We start from the raw sequence: 14856 nt of genomic DNA, 5'->3' as shown, positions 1-14856 counted from the left end.
TTCTATCTCCAAATCTGTGATCCATTCTATAATAATACTACTTTGTACAGGATCCTTCAAATTTTTTTTTACAAGTAGAGCAGCTATGAATATTTTTGTACATGTAAATCCTATTGTTCCTTCCTTTGTTCTTTTTAGGATGAACTCTCAATAATGGAATGAAAAGACAGAATCAATTTTATGATTGTTGTATGTTGTTTTCTAAAACACCTTGACCACCATGCAGTCCTTCTAGTGGTATATTAGAATTTCCCACTATTAGTATTTTTTCTATGGCATTTTATTTATTTTTTAATTTGTTTTATTTGAAAAAGCAATAAAAAAAAGAAAAACAGAAAAGGAATACAAAACAAAATAAAGCAAACAAAAGAGCACATTGTCATATGCCCTACAAAATTTTAGCAAGGATTCAAAACATATAGCAACAAATTACCAGATCAAGAAAATATATATGTATGTATATATAAATATATATATGTGTGTGTGTATGTACATATATATGTATGTTATATATATATACATATATGTAGAGAAATTTATATAGATATATATATTAGTAAAAGAAATTATATTCCATGAATATCCCATTTTTTCTTCACTTCTTTGAAAATTGTTCTTTGTCTTCTGTATGACTTATTTGCTTTACTCATTTACTTTACCCTCCCACCCTGAAGCAAGCTAAAGCTAAAAGATTTATTTATGTAGATATATTTATATATATATGTGTATGTGTGAGTGTAGATATATTTATATATATCTACATAAACACACTCACACATACACATCACATACACATGACTTTCCTATCTTTGCTGACTCTTTAATTAAATTCTGCTCCACAACTTGCCTTGCTATTACTTAACCTTCCCCCACTGAAGGATCTTTCCCCTGCCTTCTTTCCTCACTCTTTGCTTCCCTGTCTGCCCTTCCCTCTGCCCTTATTTCTGTATAGATTTGGGAGGATCCTATGCTCTTCATGGTATATATGTAGTGTTGACTATTGAACCGATTCCCAATGTGAGTAGGTTTTCAGAACTGAGTTTTCCTCCCCCTTCTCTAATGCCTGTTTCTATTCTTCTTTCACACCTCATTTGTATCCCATTATTACTATTTTTAACTTAACTCTGACAGAATTTCTTTTTGTTGATGTGAATCTTAAACATATAGTGTACATTTCCCATGTTAAAAAAATTCTTGATGTTTAAATATTTTGTCTATGTTGAATTCCTTAAAAGTGATCTTTGATATTGACTCTAATTTGTTAAATTTTCTGTTAAGTTCAGGTTTGATTGATAGAAAGTCCTGAAAATTTGCAAATTCATTTAATATAAATAATTTTGCTGGATACGATATTTTTGGCCACAGGTCTAGTTTTTGTTTTGATTGTGGGTAGATTGATCCTGGAGTCTGTGGTCTTTTATTGCAAGGCCTGATAAATCTTGTACCATTCTAATTGTAGCTCCAGCATATTTTAATTGTTTTTTTTTCTTGCTTCTAGCAAAATTTTCTTATTGATCTGAGGATTTCAAACTGTGGTATCAAAGTCATTTTTTGGGGGGGTTCCCAACTTTCTGGCAGTCCAATTACTCCTATATTTTCTTTTCTTGATCTGTTAATTCAGATTTGTCATTTTTCAAATAGTAGGTTTCACTTTCTAGTCTGTTATTTCTTCATCTTTCATACCTTTACTGGCTTTGAAGAAGCCCAAATCTAATGGGCTTTGCTCAAATCTAATATTCAATTATTTTCATCTTTGAGATTCTTTACCTCCTTTTCTAGTTGGTTAACTTTTTTCATAGTATTTTTTTCATAGTTTTCTTGATTTTCTTGGATGGCTTTTTTTTTTAGGTTTTTCCTCAATGTCTCTCATTTGCTTTTTGAATTCTTCTATAAATTCTTTCTGGACAGATAACTAATTCACATTTCTCTTTGAGGTAGAAGCTTTTTGTTATTAAAGAGTCCTCTGAAGATGAACCCTGATCTTCTCTGTTCCCATAATATGTTTCAGTGGTAGGGTTCTTTCTTCTTTGTTGGTTCAATTATTTTTTATAAGACTTATTAGTGTAAGCACCTCTAATCATGGGTTGGAGGATGGAGCTTCAAGCTTCCCTTGAGCTCTCCACACTGATCAGGAATCCCAAACCAAGAGCTCCACTCTCCTGCAAGTGCCCACAGCCAACAGGATCCCTGCTCTACTACTTCTGTACTCACCAGGTGTTGATTCCTTCTTGCCCACAGTCTTGTCTCAGCAGCACGGTGGGGATTCCCAATCAGCTGAGATTCACTATGTCTTCCTGGACTCAACCCCAAAGGATTCACCCCAATCAGTGAGGTGTGAGATAAGGGTCTCTGTGGTTTCTGCCAAGGCTTCAGCCATACTCAGCTAACTGTGGGGTCCCCACTTGATATTTCTGTGGGGCTAGCCTGGAGTTGTTTGCACTTCAGACAGAATATTTCTCAGCCTTAGATCCTTCCAGTTCTTTGGGGGTTATATCAGAACCCCTCTTCTGTTTCAAATCATCTTGCTCTTTCACCAGTCTGTATTCACCCTGAGGCACAAATTTTTTTATTTGGGGAAAATTTGGAAAGCTTGAAATTTACCAAATTTACTCCTCTATCTTCCTTCCCTCTTCGTAATTTTTGACTTTCTAGATGATATAATAGGTTTGGGTTGATTTTTAAGTTTCTCTGAGTATTGGAAAATTGTAACATTTATCGTGAAGTTAATGACATATTTTATTCAATCATTTCTTCATTTTGAGGTATTTTCCTAAATTTAGAGGTATGTATCACGTTAATCCTCAATTATCTTGGAATTAATTAGAAAATGACTTTTAAGTCAAAACTATACATTGAATATATGGGAAAGAGAGGATTAGGTTCTGAAGACTACCAAAGTTCATAATCTTTAACTAGAAATGATTGATCATCCTATTTCTAACCCCAGTTTAGAGTCCTTCTGTTTGAAATAATTTTCTGACATGACCCCAGGTGAATCCCTTGTCTTTGACCCTTTTCCAGCTTCCTTTTCTCATTAGAATTTAAACTCCTTTTAGGGAAGGCAGTCTTCTCTTTGGCTTGTATTGGTATTCTCAGCACTTGACATTGTTTCTGACATACATTCAAATACACATACACATACACACACACACATATATGTATATTGCTTAATAGGAATTTTTAAAAGCTATATAATCTTGTGATCCTAAAATTAATTATAGATTTATTATTGTATGATTTGCAAAGTTTGTAAATTTGCATAGACAAGGAATTCACAGAGAATTGTTTAATCTATAAAAATAGGACAGGTAAGACCAATGAAGGGTCAATAGAGGCTCCACAAATTTGCAACATTGTGGTTCTCATTTTTTTCTCTACCTTGCATACAGGTTGTGGTCATGGAAGTGAAAATGAGGTCACTAACTAAATCACACAAATGCTTGAGGTTAAAAGCATATGAATGTTAAGGATTGAATGTATATGTTACATATTCTCATTATCCAACTTAATTTGTATAGATATTTCAAATATTTTCTAAATTTTTTCTATTCGTTAAGTTTTAAAAGCCTAATTTTTGTATTATACCGATCCTGTATAGTCATACCTATTGATTTTGTCTCCAGTACTTATTCTGTTTGATGAAGTGTATCTTGCATAGTAGAACAGATTTTAATTTTAAATATTTAAATTAATAGGGGCAACTAGATGGGTGAGCAGTTAGAGGAGTGGCCCTGGAATAAGGAGGACCGAAGTTCAAATGTGATCCCAGATTCTTACAGTATAATAACTGTGTGATCCTGGACAAGGCACTTAACTCCAATTGCTTTACCAAAAAATAATAATAATAATAATCACTATCAGTAGAATTTATTGTAGTGCAGAGTAGGAGGTATAAATCTTACTTGTAGACCTTACCTTTCACTGCTTGCCTAAAATTATACATTAATCTTCATTTATCCCATTTCTTTCTCTCTTCCTCAGTGGAAGTAAGCTCTACCTCTTACCATATTTTTCACACTTTTTATGTTATAGTTATTGGTATAAATATTTTATACCTCCTTGGGGAAAGAACATCATTTTTACCTCCCATTGAATCTAGTAGAGTAACTTACACATAGGAATATGATTTGATAAACATTTTTTCCTTAGTGAATTTGTTGTATTAGTAATGGATTATATATAATTAATAAATAATATTTTATAGCACTTATCCCATACTAGACACTATACTAAGCATATTCATATTATATTTGATTCACACAACAGCCCTCAGAGGTAAGTATTGTTATCATCACTATTTTATAGATGAGGAAACTGAAACAAACTGTTAATTGGGTTAGGTGTAGGGTCACACAACTAAGTGCCTGAGACAGCAAATGAACTCAGATCTTTGTGACTGCAGCCTCAGTGCTCTAACCATTATTTTTGTCCAAATATCCATTTCCTTTCTTTTCTTTTTGGTAGGTATTTTGGGATTTGTGACCCATATTTCTTTCATTTGTAAATATTGGGCTCCAATTTCATAGTTCCTTGTCTTTTGACATTCTTGAAAAATCTATTTTGATTCTGTCTGTGACTAGGCTGCTTGCAATAAAAGGGCAATATATTGTGGTGACAGTGACAGAGAGCACTACAAAGAACAGAAGGGATGATATCAAGAATCAAAGGATCTAGGGAGGGTTTTCAGCATGTAAGCAACATAGGTTGAGATTATATATCATAAATTTGTGGTGGTCCCATTTGGAATGGGTGAATGATTTGCTAATTTTTAAGCCATTTCTACAGCTAGTGTCTGAGACTAAAATTTAATTCATGAAGATGAATGTTACTGATTCCAAACTCAGGCCACTATCAAATAGGCCAATATTTCTTTTTTTATTTTTTTTATTATAGCTTTTTATATACAAAACATATGCATGGGTAATTTTTCAGTAATGACCCTTGCAAAAACTTGTTTCAACTTTTCCCCTCCTTCCTGCCACCCCCTCCTCTAGATGGCAGGTAGTCCCGTACATATTAAATATGTTAAATACAATCTATGCATACATATTTATACAGTTATCTTGTTGCACAAGAAAAATCAGATTTAGAAAGAAGATAAAAATAACCTACGAAGAAAAAAACAAAAATGCAATCAAACAATAACAGACAGAGTGGAAATGTTTTGTCATGGTCCATACTCATTTCCCAGTGTTCTTTCTCTGGGTATAGCTGGTTCTGTTCATTAAAGATCAATTGGAACTAATTTGGATCCTCTCGTTGTGGAAGAGAGCCACGTCCATCAGAATTGATCATCATGTATTATTGTTGTTGAAGTGTATAATGATCCTCCTGGTTCTGCTCATTTTACTTAGCATCAGTTCATGTATATCTCTCCAAGCCCCTCTGTATTCATCTTGCTGGTCGTTTCTTATAGAACAATAATATTCCATAACATTCATATACCACAATTTATTCAGCCATTCTCCAGTTGATGGGCATCCTTTCAATTTTTAATTTCTAGCCACTACAAAAAGGACTGCCACAAACCAATATTTCTAAGGGGAATAATGAACAAATGATAATTTCTTCTTCCATATTATTAGCATGTGAAAAATAGTATTACATATATATGTAATATATATGTATACACATATGTATAATGTAATACAATCATGACAATCATAATAATATACTGAGTTAGAATTTTATCATTATTTACAAGTTTAGCCTGTGTGAAAAACTATATCACAGCCTTGCAACACAATGTTTACCAGAAATACCTCTCCTAAAGAAAAAAGATAGAAGAGTAATCTTGAAAAGTGTAAGCATGTCATCATTCTTTTAAAGAAAATGTTATAAAAACATTTTATTTTATGGAGAACCCTTATTTCTCTCTAAGGGCAAATTCTTCACAATTTATCAGAAGAAAACATTCAGGAGTGCTTTCATCAGTGAGCTTAAGTGTTTTCTTGATCTTTTCATTTGAACAGCATTGCTATGAAAATCTCTTGGAAATATCTGCAAAACGTATAGTTGTATCAACAAATCAAAACACAAAAGACAGTGATTCATTGGGACAACATGAAGGTAAGATTATATTTTGTAGAAAGTTGGGTTTCTATTAAAAAAGAAAAAGCAAAATGGCATCTTGGAGCTGGAGAAATAGGAGCTAGAATGTGGGGTTGGGATAGAGTCTATCATCAAATACATAGAAGAAATTGCATGAAGTCCTAATGCTTCTCACAAGACCTTTAAAGAGTGTCACTAAAGGCTTGCCTGAGCAGAAAAAAATGAGATATTGGAGAGAGAAAAGTTCAATGGACAAAGAAAGAGAACAGGAATGGATATATATGATGTGAAGTGACTGATTGTATCTAGGAATTACCTCTGTTTATATCCATCCAGCCTTTGCATTGTGCTTAGTTTTAGGAAACTGAATAAGCTACTTTTCAGTTTACTTCATTAGTTATACAGATAACTACCTCTTCGATAAGAGGTCATGTCACAGGCTTCCTCATTTCAGGCCTGCCTCAGGCCTTCATTGATCACTCTCATCCTCAAATGCTGAAACCTTTGATTTATTAATTCCTGTGTATTATTAGATTAAATATAAAGTGAAGACAATGTGTTATAAAGCTTCATTTTTAAAAAACTTAAGGAGCTGCTTATTAAAGGCTAGATTATTCTGTTTCTGTTCAGACCCTTATACTGGTAACAAAAGTGATAAAAGGTGAAAAAAAGTAGACAGTAGGAAGTGAGAAACATAGGTGGTGGAAGATGGCAACCAAAAAGTCCCTTCCTTTCACACAGAATGAGGAGCTCCAGATGTACTGGAAGTTTCTTGATGGCCCACTTAGCTGACCCTTAGAGTCCAATAACAGAGTTTAAGGATGTTAAAATGAAATGACAAAGGATGAAATAAAATTGCAAAAAAAAGTTTTCCCTAATAACTGGGGAAGGGGGGAGAGGAATCACTTGTCAGTAATTATTTGGCAGATGCAGAAATGCTGGTTCCTAAGGACCAGGACAGGACTCTAACTTGGCTTTGCAGCCTTAGTTCATATTGCTTGTTTTCTCAATTTTCCAGCTAAACTATTTTGGCTATATTTCTATATAATGTCCTGCCCTGTATCCTTTCAGGAAATCTAGTAAAATCTTTGTCTTCATTCAGAAACTTTCTCATGTATAAACTCCACAGTGATTTTTGAGAGTTTACTTGTCTTCCTGATAATTATTTCCCAATATATCAATTTGTTGGTTTCTATTAAAGGTATATTATAAATATGATCAACTAATGTTACAGAGCACTTACTATTATGTACATAACAGTGTAATCCATCCCAAGGTTTACTCAACTTAGACATAATACCCATTTGATTTTCTAAACTTTTCATATGGGGAAATATAGATCAAATGTAAAATAAAAATAAGAATAAGAATAAGAATTAGATGTAAATATTTCAAGATCCCATGAATTGATTGGTCCAGGTGCTCTGTAAACTGATAGATTGAGGGTGACTTTCCCTACCCACCTTGTCTGAGTTATGTACAGTCTACTTTGGTAATTTCTGGGATGAAAAATATCATTACTTTTTTGCTAGACATTCAAAGATTCCCCTACAGAATATACACATTATGACATATATTGCTTGTTTCAAGCAGAATATACTCTCTCTCTCTCTCTCTCTCTCTCTCTCTCTCTCTCTCTCTCTCTCTTTCTCTCTCAAACACATGTTCCAACTATCCATTACCATTGGAGTATTTTACACCAATGAGAAAAGACTTCCAGCATGAGTGAAGAAAAAAAGAACTTTAGAGTAGAAACATATTAGGCAATTTGACAATCCTCTTTCTAGAAGGAACATGTCTTCTTTAGGACAGTTGAGTGAGTAAAAATATTTATAAAGAAATTAGCAAAAAAGCTTACATTACTAGTATATATTATAAAATGTTGCATCCACTTATTGAAGTATCTATTTTAAAGCTTTTTTCAATTTTTTAATACTTATGTTAGAATGACTATACTAAATGCAACTTTATATTTTAGTATAATGCACAATTAAGACATTTTTAGAGTGATGTAAAAAGATTTAATATTGTAAAATAGATGTTCAAAATTTATTTTCTAATGTTTATTATCAATATCTTTGTAAATAGCATGATATTCTATTAATGTGATATTACATATGTTGAAGGAAGTTTGTCGGTTTATAACATTGAATTTAAAATTGAGATAATTAATAGAATTTTGCTTCTTTAAGATAATTTAAATTTGAAATCTTTATTTCATTCCTTAATCGTAATTTATAGTTATTCAAAAAAAAGTAATATATAGATATAGATACACATTGACACACTTAATTTATTTTCTGGTACATTACTGAAAACTTTCTATACAACATTCTTTTTTTAAAAAATTATTTTGTTTCTACTTTGATGACCTAGAAAAATAACAACAAAGTTCATATGGAAAAACAAAAGGACAAGAATTTCAAGGGAATTAATGAAAAAAAATCAAATGAAGGTGGCCTACCTGTATCAGATCTAAAATTATTTTATAAAGCAGCAGTTACTAAAACCATCTGGCATTGGCTAAGAAACAGACTAGTTGATCAATGGAATAGTTTAGGTTCAAAGGACAAAACAGCCAATAACTTTAATAATATAGTGTTTGACAACCCAAAGACCCCAGTTTTTGGGATAAGAACGCATTATTTGACAACAATTGCTGGGAAAATTGGAAATTAGTATGGCAGAAACGAGGCATTGACCCACACTTAACACCATACACCAAGATAAGGTCAAAATGGGTTCATGACCTAGGCATAAAGAATGAGATTATAAATAAATTGGAAGAGCATAGGATAGTTTACCTCTCAGACCTGTGGAAGAGGGAGGAATTTATGACCAAAGAAGAACTAAAGATCACTATTGACCACAAAATAGAAAATTTTGATTATATCAAATTGAAAAGTTTTTGTACAAACAAAACAAATGCAGACAAGATTAGAAGGGAAACAATAAACTGGGAAAACATTTTTACAATCAAAGGTTCTGATAAAGGCCTCATTTCCAAAATATATAGAGAATTGACTCTAATTTATAAGAAATCAAACCATTCTCCAATTGATAAATGGTCAAAGGATATGAACAGACAATTCTTAGATGAAGAAATTGAAACTATTTATAGACATATGAAAATATGCTCCAACTCATTATTATTCAGAGAAATGCAAATTAGACAACTCTGAGATACTACTACACACCTGTCAGAATGGCTAGAGTGACAGGGAAAGATAATGCGGAATGTTGGAGGGGATGTGGGAAAACAGGGACACTGATCCACTGTTGGTGGAATTGTGAACACATCCAGCCATTCTGGAGAGCAATTTGGAACTATGCTCAAAAAGTTATCAAACTGTGCTTACCCTTTGATCCATCAGTGTTTCTACTGGGCTTATACCCCAAAGATACTAAAGAAGGGAAAGAGACCTGTATGTGCCAAAATGTTTGTGGCAGCCCTGTTTGTAGTGGCTAGAAGCTGGAAAATGAAAGGATGTCCATCAATTGGAGAATGGTTGAGTAAACTGTGGCATACGAATGTTATGGAATATTATTGTTCTGTAAGGAATGACCAGTAGGATGAATACAGAGAGGACTGGCGAGACTTACATGAACTGATACTGAGTGAAATGAGCAGAACCAGGAGATCATTATATACCTCAACAACAATGATACTGTTTGAGGATGTATTCTGATGGAAGTGGATCTCTTCGATAAAGAGAGCCTTAATTGATCAAAGATGGACAGAAGCAGCTACACCCAGAGAAAGAACACTGGGAAATGAATATAAACTGCTTGCATTTTTGTTTTTCTTCCCGGGTTATTTATACCTTCTAAATTCAATTCTCCCTGTGCAACAAGAAAACTGTTCGGTTCTGCAAACATATATTGTATCTAGGATATACTCTAATCTATTTAACATATAAAGGACTGCTTGCCATCTGGAGGAGGGGGTGGAGGGTGGGAGGGGAAAAATCAGAACAGAAGTGAGTGCAAGGCATAATGCTGTAAAAAATTACCCTGGCATGGGTTCTGTCAATAAAAAGTTATTTAAAAAAAATAATAAAATAAAAATAAAAATAGATTAAAAAAATTATTTTGTTTCATAGCCTATTCAATCCCTGATTGAAACAATAATACTGATACAAGAAATATAGGTTTCTCAATAGGTAAAGTAGATAAGGAGAGAAATGAAAATATATTGACTATTCTATAAGCATACATCGAAGTTGGTGTATTCAGAAAATTGTTTATAGCCCTTTAGTCTGTGATAACTATGTGGGTTATACAAAGTTTTAAATTCTATATAACTTTACTGTTTACAGATTATCTGCTTTTGCAATTACATAATTAAGGAATCATTCCCTCCATGAGAAATGGTTGTATTAATCATTCTCATTGCTTGAAAGAAATACTGCTAAATCCAGCAGCAACTTTATAATTAGCCCCTTGTGAAATTTACTATATTTTTTAAAAGGATTGACTTTTATGTATGTCATTGATGAGCATATTAATAGATTAATACCAATTAAAAACAGTTTTTTGCCACAAGGGATTTGCTTTCTGTAAAGGGATACAAAATAAATTTTAATTATAATTAAACAAAATGCCATGATAAGAATGATACGATACTGAAGCATTCATTCTACAAATCCTATATTGGTAACTAATAAACTTATTTATTTTGTGATGTTGTAATTGAATTATATTATTTAATTATCATTAATAATAAAACTTTTGTTCTTTTCTCAGATCATGCAGGGAGAAATCCTACTGCAAAGGTAATAACATTAACACACTTAATTTATTTTCTGGTATATACTTTCTTTACAACTTTCTTTCTATACAACATTCTTATTTTTTAAAATTATTTTGTTTCATAGCCTTTCTATACAACATTCTTATTTTTTAAAATTATTTTGTTTCATAGCCTATCCAATCCGCCTGTGAAATAAAAGATGCATTTACAAACCAAGAAGAACGAGTCAAGGAAATTGAACCAAAATTAGGTAAAGTCAATGATTCCATAATTTAGAAAGAAAAGAGATATATTTAGGGACATTTTGGTACTCATATTTCATTTTTTCCCTTCTTCCCCATTTGTATTACAGACTTCATAGAAGAATTTGATTTAATTGACACAGGTAAAGTTGATAATTCCATAATTTAGGAAGAAAAGAGATATATTTAAGGACATTTTGGTATTCATATTTCTTCTTTTCCCTCCTTCCCCATTTGTATTACAGATTCCATAGAAGAATTAGAATTAATTGACACAGATGACGTTAATGGTATCTTTTCTTTTTTTCCCTTTATTTACAGCTATGAGTATAAGTGAATTTTTCACAAAATCACATATAATAGGATAGGCATCCTGTATTTTAATTTTGTGTTTTGAACACCTTATTTCAAGTTGCATTTTTATACTTCTTGGTCTTTTCTTTATTTCATGAAGCCACACAAATGCAATACAGCATGTAGCATGTATTCCCCAATTCAAGTTATCATACACAAACCAATATCGCATCAAGTGTCTCCTGTTTGACTCTAGCATGCAAAGATAAAAACAGTTTTTCGCCACAAAGGATTTGCTTTCTGTAAAGGGATACAACATAAAAAACATAAGTATGTAACTAGATCAGGAGTAAAGAAGGCAAGGGAAAGAGAGAGAAAAGTGCTATGAGAAAATGAAAAGAGAGCAAAAAAGGTTAATAAAAGGCTGTGGAAGAGAGATTTCATAGATATGATTCCTTCTGAAATGAACAAACAGGATACCACAGAAAGCAAGAGAATTGTGTACTTAAGTATCTTAAGATTACTTGAGAGCTTTGTGTAGAGGAGAACAGAGAAGGTAGCAATCAGACTTAAGAAGACCAGGTAGGAATTAATTGCAAAAATCCAGATGAAAGTTGATGACATTGTGAAAGCAGAAAAGTAGGTTTGTGTCCTAATTACTCTCTTAATTTTCTTCTATATAATTAGCTGTAATTTCCTACTACTTCCTCTTTTTTAGTGGTTCAAATTTTAAAAACCTTTAGGTTTAACTTGTCATAAATTAACTTTAGAAACTGTTAATTGTATTTCTATTTTTGTGTAAAGAAATATTATCTTGAAAGATATATATGGTCTAGCATCTTCATACTACAAAAGTATTTTTCAAGGATATTTCACTTGTAATCCAAAGAAGTCTAATCCAATATCATGACCTTGGAGATGGACTCATAAAATGAACATGTTTTAGTCACAAAACAGAAGGAATAGGTTGTTGCTAACACCTCATTTTCAATTACCAGTTTACTATGTTGTTCCTATCCTCATGAGGCTATCCACTCTTTAAGCTATCTCATGGTTTTTCCCACTTCCCCAACTCCTTTCTTCTCTTTTATTTCGCAAAACTATATTAAAGCAAAACTCTTGGTCTTTGGTTATTGAGAAAGTTCATTGACCCAATTTATTGTTTACTTGCTAGCTTAACTAAAAAATCAGGCATAGATTTGAACTCTCTCAGTTCACCTTTACTTTACTTTTTCAGTTTCAGCTGCATTGAGTGTGTAAATCAGACTTTACAGCTTCCTGTGCTTTGCTCTTGTGAAATAAATCTCTCTCTCTCTCTCTCTCTCTCTCTCTCTCTCTCTCTCTCTCTCTCTCTCTCTCACACACACACACACACACACACACACACACACACAAATGTAGCAGTAGATTGAAATTATAAAATTATAAATTTAATAAGATAGTAATTTCTTACATTATGTATCTGCACAAAAAGGGGGATTGATCTTATTCCTATAAAAAAGTAATCCTAAATAAAATAAATTTTCATTTAAATATCAATTTAGACTTGAAACCAAATTTGGAATATAAAGGATCATCAGTCATAATCCAAGAAAATTTTGATAAAAGAGACCAAGAACAGGTATGGAAGAATGACATTGAAATTTCTATTATTTCATTTCAGTAAACATACCTTTTATGATAATTTAAGTATTTTTCAGAGCTTAGTGTACTTTTATTGCTGTATTTTTATCTTATTTATAGAGCTGTATTTTCTTAGGAGGTAGCAGGGCTAACAGCAAAACTTCAACCCTTGTTAGGTAATATTAGAGTGAAGAAGAGTCCCTTGATAGTGTTGACGCTGGTCATTTTACATATTTCTAACATGATAAGAAAGCAAACTTACACTATTTGATTATGCCATTATTTTCCCCTTAGAGTAGGCAAAATAATTGTGATAACAGAATTACCATGCATCTGGATTCATGTGAAAGTGTTTAGTCCTGATTTCTTTCTTAAGACAGACTAAAATTTATTCACCAATGGCAAGATAATAACCCAGAATGTTAATATCTAGAAATGTATGTCATTTTAGAAAAATATCAAAGTATATAAATGTTATGTGGCATTAAAACATGCAATACTAATAAAATCTTAGTATTGATGAACAACATTAATCTAATTTATCTTTAGCCCAAATAACGAATCTCCTCTGCAATATCCCCCAAAACTAGTTGAAAATCTTTTGTGACTAATTATTACACAAGTAAACTTTATATTTGAATAGCCCCAATTGTTGGGGATGTTTTTCATGTTGAGCTATAATTTACTTTTGTGCACTTTGCCATCAGGGGTAATAATTCTGACTTAAAAGGTCAAGTAGAACAAATCAGGTTCTTCTACATTCTAAACCCCTAACTAGTTGATGATCATTATCCTGAAATCCTTATAAACTAGATACTCCCACTTCTTTAGGAGTCATGGATGACCTCTAAGTCTCTCTTAGTTTCTCTGAATTGTACATTTCCGTTATCCTATCTAAGCATAATAATACAAATGTGATTTTACCAAGACTGGGTAGGAGCCTGTCTTGTCTCCAGAAGGATGCTGTCTTAACTGTTGCCCTTTTGGAAGCCACATCATAATAAACTTATGGTACAATAAGAAATACTCAGGTCTTTCTCATGAGACCCTTTATGAAAAAGTTTTGCCCCAGTGTGTACATACTGAATACAGCTATTTTTTCTGTTTAAATTGTATATGCTACTGCTGAGGTCAATATAAAGGGAAATGGTAAAATTAGTTGTGTTTAATCAGGAAAGACTTCATGAAAGAGGTAATAATTAGGGCTCAATATAAGGTTAAATTTTGATTAGCAGGAAGGAGGAAAACCTTCTAGGGGAGAAGATAGGCAGAAGAAAGTAAGGATGCTTGTGAATAATGTAAACCTTGGTGTTTAGCTGTAACAAAAGACCTGTAATAGTAAAATACATTATTTTCTATAGAAGAAATAGTATAGAGCAGCTAGATGGCACAGTGGTTAGAGTACCAGCCCTGAAGTCAAGAGGATCTGAGTTCAAATCCAGCTTCATACACTTCATACTTCCTAGCTGTGTGACCCTGGGCAAGTCACTTTACCCCAATTGCCTCAGCAAAAAAGAGAGAAAGAGAAAGAGAGAAAGAAGAGTTACTGTCGTTTTCTATGCAGTATAATAATATTTTGAAACATATTTTAAGAAAGCATTCTGAAATCAGGCCAGAAGATTACCTGGAACACAGGTACATTATAGGCAAAGAATTGTTTCAATAGGATGCAAGGTAATAAAATAAATAAAATAAACTGGAGTGGTTATAGAAGTAGGAAATATTAAACAATAACTTGTTTATTTTAGGGAAAGATTCAGCAGTCTGTAGTAATTTTTGTGTTGCAAAGAGCAAAGGAGATAAAGGCTAAGAACCTTAAAATACGTAGGTAAGAAGTTGCACAGGTTTGGGGTGGGACTTACATGATTACAGACTAAGATTACTTTTTAATGT

Source organism: Antechinus flavipes, chromosome 5 (assembly GCF_016432865.1).
Source record: "Antechinus flavipes isolate AdamAnt ecotype Samford, QLD, Australia chromosome 5, AdamAnt_v2, whole genome shotgun sequence".
NCBI lineage: Eukaryota > Metazoa > Chordata > Mammalia > Dasyuromorphia > Dasyuridae > Antechinus > Antechinus flavipes.
This window is presented reverse-complemented; position numbering follows the sequence as displayed.